This window comes from Ostrea edulis, chromosome 6 (assembly GCF_947568905.1).
Source record: "Ostrea edulis chromosome 6, xbOstEdul1.1, whole genome shotgun sequence".
In the NCBI taxonomy this organism is placed as follows: domain Eukaryota; kingdom Metazoa; phylum Mollusca; class Bivalvia; order Ostreida; family Ostreidae; genus Ostrea; species Ostrea edulis.
Window position 1 is genome coordinate 11,713,192 of NC_079169.1, and position 10,023 is coordinate 11,723,214.

The window sequence follows — 10,023 nt, forward strand, 5'->3', positions numbered from 1 at the left end:
CAGATGTCATTGCTGATGACGCATTACTTACATTGTAAATGTTGATAAGTAAGTAAGTAATATACAATAGGAAAACATTGGTGACAGCACGGGGAAGTATGTCTCATGTTTATGAATAAAGATGTTTTGTTTTATTTCAAGACCCCCTGGCTCCCCTTAGTTTTATTTCAAGACCCCCTAGCTCCCCTCAGTTTTATTTCAAGACCCCCTAGCTCCCCTCAGTTTTATTTCAAGACCCCCTAGCTCCCCTCAGTTTTAATTCAAGACCCCCTCCATTCATATTGAAATCATCCACTGTACGTTTACTCTTTCAACAAGCATTCTAAATACAATTTAATTGAGATAAACTCCTTTTTCACAAGCGAAAAGTGGACGCGCATTGTCATTGTGCTTCTCGTAGCCAATTTAAAACACATCATATATGTAGTGTTGTTCAACCAGACGGTCGGTCGTTACCGTAACCGCCAGCGAAAAGATTCAAACTGGAGGTATCACATCGTGATGATGCCTGGAGATCGCGTGTTTATAATCTGACACTTAATTAAGATATTCGATAAGATATGACGATAACAACCAAGCTTGTACTTTCACTAGATGCTCTCCCAAAATAATTTTGGAAAAATGATGTACAGGACGGTCTTTCCATATCCTGACGGCAGCACCGCAAAACATATTTCATGTCAAATTTATATTTTAATCAGGTTTTAGATTCCACAGAAACTCAAGAAATCTGTTTCCCATTCCGGCAGTTCGGGAACTAATTAAAGTATTTGCTCCATTTTTTTCGTTGAAAAGCTCATATGCATGTCAGAATGTTATCATCATGTATGACGAGTGAAAAGAATTCACATAATTGGACGATTTATCATAAACGAAACCATATTAAATGAAGTTGCACGAAAGGGTACAAAATTGTAAGGCGTTTTCCTCGCGCATGAAAATAGATCGAAATCGAACAAAACTGATCGAAAAAAGGTAAATATCAAACCTTATCACATAATTTGATCTTCCACACTGTTATCACTTTAAGCGGACTGCGAAATAAGACTTAAAAACAAAATCAACAATTATTTAACATGATTTTCTGTTTTCTCAATCTAACCTGTGCTCGGGCTTTTGTTTATGCAGTAGGGCTACTCGGTACAACCTATGAAACCAGGCGTTAGATAAGTGGTTTGTGGACGAATAATCTCACGGTGGCATTCTTTGATCTTTTCCGAAAACCATGGTAAAATAATAGGAAAAACCAAAATAGTTCTGTTAACATTCTTATTGCTTATCTTCCAATCAATACGTGTTCATTGAACAGTTCCAGTGCGTTTTACTGGTATCCTAAACTTTTGACAACAACTGAAACAATATTATGACTACATCGCGGTTTTATACAAAAAGTATAACAGGGCTAAAGTGCATTAGATGAGTATACTGAATGCATTCTAATAACACGGATAATTCTTCATATAATGAGGTATTTCTGGTATCTACAAGGTCGTCAGTTGAAATCATAAGATTATATTTCATGAGCAATTAATTGGTGAGATGACGTACAAGGACACATCACGGATTTATATATATTAAAAATAGAATAAATTTTGCTAGAATATACATTTTTCCATAGAAATAATCACCAAAAGAATATACCTGTGTGCACTGTGGAATAAGAGTAGCAAAGTCCCGGATGTGTAACCGCAGCCTGTTCATCCCGAGATCGAGTAGACTTATAAATATTTAGGGATTGCGTGAATGACGAAAATCTTGAGTAAAATTATTTAGAATTGAAAGAAATATAAGAGTTTGAATTCATCATTGCATAAAAAGGAGAAATTACTTGAAGAAATTATCGTTATATGTTATATAGTATCTTTAAAAGGAAGGGTGTTATTTACTACAGATCACAGCATATTGTAAAACAAAGTAAAAAATAACCTTTATTATGGAATTATAAAAGCAATGGGATCCAGTGTATCTGTGCTGGGTTTTTTTAAAATTTAATTAGCGCTTGGAATGAACTTCAAATTGTGGGGTGCAATTGTCTAAAATCAATATAGTGAATTCGTGAGAGGGTCAAAGGGTTTGTATTGAAGTCCATGGAAAATGAATTGGTACTTTCTTCGCTACTTCGTTTATTTACGGACGGAAGATAGTTTCGTAATTAGGGAGGGATCTTTCGATTTCTACGAAAGTAACGAAATGAACAAATTTCAAGGACGGGCTGTATTTTCCTGTTTAAACTAAAAATAAAACCAAAACGTAAAAGAAAATATATTTACTATGAATTTCTACAAAACAAACATTTAATTGTTTTGGAATTCTTGATCTGATTAATGTACAATTTTGACATGTAGGATGAAACCATCCATGAGATTTTCTGTATGTAAACATCAATCCAGGCTCTGGAATTCGCATAAACAATTTAAATCTATATCTTTGAGTTAAATGAATGTAAAATTTCGTTTTCTTATGTATTTCTTGTGCTTTTTCAAAGCATTCACGGCTGAATGGGAAATACGCCGTTAGTTACAGCGCTGTCGCATAGTTGTTGCAAGATGTTGAAATGTCCATTTTCGTGATATAAAATATAAGCCTACAGAGACCATGACTGTACACATATGTTATGAATTTGGCGACAAATTATCTAAAATACGATGTATCGTTGAAACCAGTCTATAAATGGAATTTTCCAAAAACAAAAAGTGTTTATGCGGCATCTATAACGCTATCATTCATACATGTTTCGTCCCAGAGTTCAACTCCCATGCATATAGGTGTTCAATCTCTTTCTGAAGACACAGATTTTTGTATCTTTAACGTTCTGGCCTCAAAATAGTCAACTTCAATATCACAATCACCGGCCCTTAGATGTTTTTCTTTGTTTTGTGTTTTTCTTTTGTGTGTGTGTGGGGGGGGGGGGGTATGTTTTTTTGATTTTGGTCTTTTTTGGTTGTGCCCCCCGCCCCCTTTTCTCGCGCATTTTCTCTTAAATCAGCAAAATTCAGGGATTTTGTTGGCACGTAAAATCGAAATCCATTGCACAGATAAATTGTGACAGCAGCAATTTAGAATTGGACAGGAAAATATTCCTTTCGTGGAAAATTTTAACATCAAATAGTTGTCCATAACGAACACCTCATCTTCGAACAAATTATATTGTCACTTGAAATTATTTCCTCTTCCTTGGCAATTTGTATCAAACTCGTTTATTCCAGGGATTCTTGTTTATCCTCCTTGAGGCAAAAATCTGATGTTTTTATTAAGCATCTATGGTTTTTTGTGTATAATGAGATGTTCAACATCTCTTACATTCATAGATTTTTGCCTGTTTGTAATTAGTAACTCGACTTTTGCTGTTTCCCCTGCCATCAACTATACAGTGTTTAATTAAACTAAATTCTCCGTGAAATCTAATTACTGTCGGTCACGGACATTTCCGTGCAGAGTCAGAATCATCAGTGTAAATTACAAACAGACATGCATAAACAGATATTGACGCGATGTATAAAAATAAATAACCAACAACTTTCGTGCATAATACATTACAGGTGAGATGGTCAGTTCAACCCCCCCCCCTTCCCCCGGTAGAATATATAAATAGAAATTTACAAAGATCTGAAGAAATAATTGTTCTAAATTTGAAAGTTTAATTTTGTTGTAAAAATGTGCTATTATTATAGTTTTGTAAGTAACTTTAACCATAATCATTAACAGAATTAAAATAATTTAAAGATGGTATCAAAATAAAGATTTCGGTTCTATTGAATATATAGAATTATATAGAACGTGTACGGGAGACAATAATGTAATTTTGCTTCATTTGAAGCCTCTGAATAAGTTTTCCAACACAAATACTGATAACTAAAGTTTATAAACCTGAGGTGGGTTTTTTTTTCTGTCATTAAAATAGTAAGTCACAATTTCACATCAAAATTTACATCACAATTACATCTAATATTACTTTAAATACTGTCTTACAACTTGGGAGTTAAACAGAATAAATAAAATCGGAAATACTTGATTGAATATCATAACGCCTTTCATAGGGCTGGATTTCGTTTTGCGTTATATTGCGATATGTATTGCAATATTTTCAATAAACATTAAAATGATTCTTATAATGTAAGAAAATATATGGCCTCCATCACCCACACATCTCAACAATCACTTGACTCTACACTAAGTGTTTCGGCAGTGTGATACGAGGTTATGGTATTGCAATAATTGATCAATACATAAAATTTTAGCTGCTTGCAAATCTACCTCATCAGGAATCTATTTTCAATTATCATGCAATTTGATTAGTTTATAATTTATGCTTTGAGCATATTCCCTAAATTTTGATTACGTTATATGACACAATATGTAGATCAGGAAAACAACATCTGTCTCTCTGGAGGTTGTTGCAGTATTTTGAAAGCTTTTGTTTTATTTTTCGAATTCCATGATTGTATTTGGTGACAAAAACATCGGATAAAAGCGTAGCTCGTTCATAGTTACTAGTATTAAACACCGCTTGTATGTTTTGATTGTGTTCTTTAGAAGGTTTGCTCTGAATTTTTTAAGAATTTTTTGAAGTTACATTTGGTAGATCTCCATCGCTTGTTTTTCTCATATGGCGTATGGTTTCATCTTTAACAGTGCGACATTTAGTTCTCGACACGACAAAAGTCCGGAGTTTCGCCAACCCTTTTATTGAGGATACAAATAAACCCTTTACAAAAAAAGATAGGATTTTATGTTCACAAGACATGCATCAACATTTACACTTGTACCTATTGTAGTTTTAAGATATTTCCTATAGGATTTAACTCTCATTTTTAAACTTAATGTCCCATAGGAGAAAATATACCATAATGAACATGAAATGGGAGTAAATATCCTATTTGAGCATGAATGGGAATAAATGTCCCAAATAAAAGACAGGGTAGGGACTTTTATACCAAAAATATAGTAATAAAACAGAAAATTGTAATTTAAAGAGTGTTGTTTGTCATAATTCTTAAAAATGTACTTACAAGCCAAGGAATGGCATTATGTAGTAATTATAAGCTCCGATATGTAGGCCTATGTGTTTGTGAATAAATGTCTTAACAACATGAGAAATATAGGATATTAGATTTCTGTATTACTAAATTCTTTCCCATGCAATATTAATCGTATATATAATCCTTTCACAAAAATATCAGTATAAAATTGTACGGGACTATATTATTGCAGCGAGAACACTATGAAATACTCATTCACATGTAGTTGCTCATATTTACTATTTACAAACCTTCACAGGTCGACCATTTTCTAAATGTAAACAAAATTGTTAGAGACAGACAGAGGACAGACAGAATGACAATCCTTTAGTATAACATGAAGACAACTTTTACATTTTGACACGACCTGGATGTAACGACATGTGTATAAGAATCTATGTGTATAGTAAACTGTGTGTCTTAGAAAGAGTAAAAGAAGAAGGCGTACAGCCTGATTCACCGTAAATTTGAGTTTACAGTACGCTATGACTTTCAGGGAAAGTGTCAAAACATAATGAGATGTTACAGAACAGTGGCATTGTCTCACTTAGAAAAGCCAGTGAGGAGAAGGATGCATTTTCAGGTATAAGAAATTAAATACTTCTTGCTACATGTATTAGCAACTACAACATGAGAGAGGGAGAGCGAGAATTATCCTTTAGTTGAACTTGAATTCAAATGTTTTACATTTAGACACCCGAATGTCACTACATGTGTGTAAAAATTTATATTATTTTGAAAGAGAGGGAAGATGTTAGCACGAGAGAGAGAGAGAGAGAGAGAGAGAGAGAGAGAGTAATTTAGTGTAACATGGATACAACTTGTGTGTTTTGACACTACCTGAATGTCACTACATGTGTATATGTCACTATATGTGTATATGTCACTACACGTGTATAAGAATCTATGTGTATTCTAATCTGAGTATCTTAGAAAGAGTGAAAGAAGGAGGTTAATATCAGGATTCACCTTCATGTCAAATTAAAGTACTCTTTCACTTCAGGGAAAATGTCCAAGCATGATGAGAAAATAGGGAACAGTGTCATTGTTTCACATACAGAAGCCAATGTTGAGGATTCCAAAGTTGGTATGAAGCGTAAATCGTAAATTTCAGGACCTCCACCCATGAGGCCTTTGGGGCGTGACAAAATCTGCGAATTGTTTTTTTAATTTTTCAAAAACTTCGTCTCTATAACCGCACATGTGCAAGACAAAGTAAATGCATAGCGATATAGAGCAAGAATGCCTCGACCAAAATTGTAAATTTCATGATCCCCGAGGTAGGGGTTCTGATCCCAGGTCGGGGAAAAACTTGGTATATAATGTTTATGTGTAAAATACTTAAATAATATCTTCTTTAGTGCTATTGATAATAAATTGAAACTAAATGGATATTTAGAAAGAGCAGGTAGTCATTTACCAAAATTGTAAATTTAATGATCCCAGTGGTAGGGGTTTTGGTATCAGGGTGGAACCATATTGGCCAGTCTTTAAATGTGTGAACAATAGAACATTTTAAAATTCTTTTTAAAAGCACCATTCCAATTCCTTTCAATTTTGGTATGAAGCATCTTTGAAATATGGGGGGGGGGGGGGGGGGGGGGGGGGGGGGGGGCAATGTATTGTAAATTTCAGGACTCCTGCACCCCTAGGGCCCCTAGTATAATTATAGTGTTTATGTGTATAACACTTAAATAATATCTTCTTTAGTGCTATTGATACATGTACTAAATTAAAACTAAATATATATCTAGAAAGAACAGGTAGTCCTTTACCAAATTTGTAAATTTGATGATCCCAGGGGTAGGTGTTTTGGTATCCGGTGGAGTCAAAATGGTCAGTTATTAAATGTGTGAACAACATAGCATTTTTAACTTCTACTTGATAAGTACCACTCCAATTCTTTTCCAATTTCCAAAGGTGTGACCGGTCGACAGGGGATGCTTACTCCTCCTAGGCACCTGATCCAACCTCTGGTGTGTCCAGGGGTCCGTGTTTGCCCAACTATCTATTTAGTGTTGCTTACAGGAGCTATGAGATTGATCACTGTTCGTTATCTGCACCTTTCATAGGTCTAAATTCGTGACACTTCGCCTACAGCTAGTGAGATCGTTATACAATGTACGAGTTTAAAAAATCGTCAGTGGGACACAACACAACAAACAACACATGCACAGCCTGTTTGAGACGTACACTACCGGTATTGTTCTTGCTAACTATTGCTTAGTGAAATAATATTTCTCTAATTAAAGCAAGCTTGTCCATGATTTATTTTTAGTGACCCTTTGCACAAAATAGAACACTTTGCTTATAAACATCCGCCAACATGCCTGTTCAATGATTTAGTATTATTTATTGTATGTTCGTGCAATATACCATATTTCCCCTCGGTACTGGGAGCAGTGCTGGCCAATATACCGAGGAGATATGTTCTGGCCTATTGCATGAAAGCGCAATAAACATGTTTTCATTGCGAGCAGAAACAGAGATGAAAATAACTAACACCCTGTAATGAGAAGATAAAACATGTTGTTTATGTAAATGTATAAAGTTTCCGGTTGAATTGCTAATGCATGTCATTCTATAGTTCATTACCGATATGACGTAATATGTTCAATAGATTGATTCTGGTGTGACGTAATGTGTTCGATAGGTCGATTCTGGTTTGACGTAATTCGTTCAATAGAACGCTGCCGTTTGATAGAGTGCTTATACTTAGAAACCGACTCAATAGCAAGAACTATAGAATATTGAATAAAATGGTAAAAAATGTAATATTTGGTAACAAAACAGCATATAAATTTCCCATTACTTTCATAAGCGTCAATAAAAAATTGGGTGGTGAAACGTTCGTGTTTTGTACAGATTTCCTATAATTCCTTCCTCCTTGACTTTTCTGTGTTTTGTCAACATTCCACAATATTTACATTTATGTGGGAGTGATCTGAAAGCTATGACGTGTTGTGTGTAAAACAAAATATTTATACAAGTATAGATTATAGTTCAAATCCTACCAAATTGTCCCTCTTTTTAAGGGGCATGTACGAAAATTCAGATTGTTTGTTTGCCAGTAATGTTCTTGTGATTTAATTACAACGTGGACAAATTCAAGCATCAGAGAGGAATTCATCATCGATTTGTCTCACAATTTCCACAGACACGAAAAAATGGGAATCCGTCTTAAATTGACTATCGGATTAATTATTGCACTGACAAATAAAAGATCAATTTCATCAACATGACTTGGGATTTACTTATTCCACACGGAGGAATTCGATATCAAGGAAAAATGCTTCCGGGTACCGTAATTGATTTGCATGTGTGTTAATTGACCTCCTTACTCGGTAAATTTATAATCTACTTGTACATGTATTTGCAGCTATGGACTTTTATACGCGCACGCTCATTGTGTATACGGTAATTTTAATGCGACTAACATGTACTGAAAGTGAATTACATGAACGGTAATGGACATTTAAGAAAGGAAATTGACTTGTCCGTACGGTAATTACCTGTCCGATATGGTGATGGACTTGTGTCTTCGGCAATAGTCTAGTAATACGGTAATTACCATGCATATACGGTAATTCACTTGTGTGTAGGGTAATTCACTAGAAAGATCGGTACATGCTGATTTTGTACTGTAATCGACTTGTCTGAAAAATAACTGTCCTCTTATTACGGACCGTACTGTTGTAGATGTTTTCTCGTTTGTCCGTCTATTACTTTTTTCATATCCGGGTCAAATATTTCACCCTGAGGCCTGTGATGCAATTTTAAAAGTAGGTCACTGTGGCCTCAGTTTGGAATTGCAATTGACAGCGTCATGGTTGTGCATCATCCAGACGGATGTTTCATGGCGACGCACTTCATTTGCATCGTAATTAATTTGCATGCACGGTAATTGACTTGTAGACATGGTAATTAACTTCTGTGTACAGTGATTGCTTTGTATATAAGGTAAATTGATTGTATTGGGTGGTTCTAAAACTGTCATATCATCATCAGATAAATTTTATTATCACCACGTGACCTTAGTCTCGAAAGTATGTATACAAAGAAATATCATAATACTAGCCTTACAATGGTCATTTTACAGACCGGAAACGAGGTCGTTTAATTTTTGAAATTTACATATCTTTTCGTTTTATATAAGAGCACAATGTGGAATTTAAAAAAAATAAATAAAAATACTGTAAAAAATTCCTATGAATTACATTAGTCTGACGTATTTAATGTCTTAAAATATTTTTTCCTGAAAAAAATCTTTCAAGACGCTGTTCACGCAATAAATGGCGTTTAATTTCATTAGATTCACTAATTAGTACGTACCTTTTCAATGATTCCGCTAATGTCCATTAGGCGTGCAAACCTTGCTATTGACACACATTTCTCTCCTTGTCGCCTTAATTGTTTCTTTTCCTAACCAATCGTGCATCAACTATATGAGATTGTGGTAGATGGGAAATCCACCGCTGACATTGTCTCTGATTATATACTGATCAACACACAGCATGATTAATGAATAAATAATCAGCTCCACGTTTTATTGGCTGAAAGAACAATGTTTTGCCCTGCATGAATTAAAGCACATATGTATATCTCCACTGAGAAAACACATAAAAAACCACAATCTATTAATTCTACTAAATTAATAATCTTGTAATTTTGTAGACATTTTGTAGCATTCTGTAAATATATCGGGGAACTATCTGTTCCTCAATGCAATGATTAAAAAATAGATCTTCACATCACATAAGTAATATATTTCAGATGAATAATACGTTGATGATAGCATTTTATTACATATTTTGATAGTTTCCATATAAATTCTATATTCAGAGCTTTTTTACTGAGCCATAAAAGCCCATTTTTAAAGAATTCAATTATGACGTCATATCTGTTTACAGTACTAGATGGTTTTGGCGTCACATGTGTCCACAAATAATCATATACATGTAGTACGTAAACGAATGCTCGCCTCTAGAATTAGAAATGCATAAAA

The 10,023-nt window shown here is 34.3% G+C and overlaps 1 protein-coding gene across 1 annotated transcript in view; it reads right to left on the reverse strand.

Annotated features, from left to right (window-relative positions):
• The window catches only part of LOC125646950 (FMRFamide receptor-like), a 50,417-nt gene extending 40,895 nt beyond the window's left edge, over nt 1-9,522 (reverse strand). The window contains exon 1 of the mRNA XM_048873615.2: nt 9,351-9,522. The gene's annotated coding sequence lies outside the window, so the exon portion shown is untranslated. The remainder of the gene's footprint in view (nt 1-9,350) is intronic.
• Between the last annotated feature and the right edge of the window lie 501 nt (nt 9,523-10,023).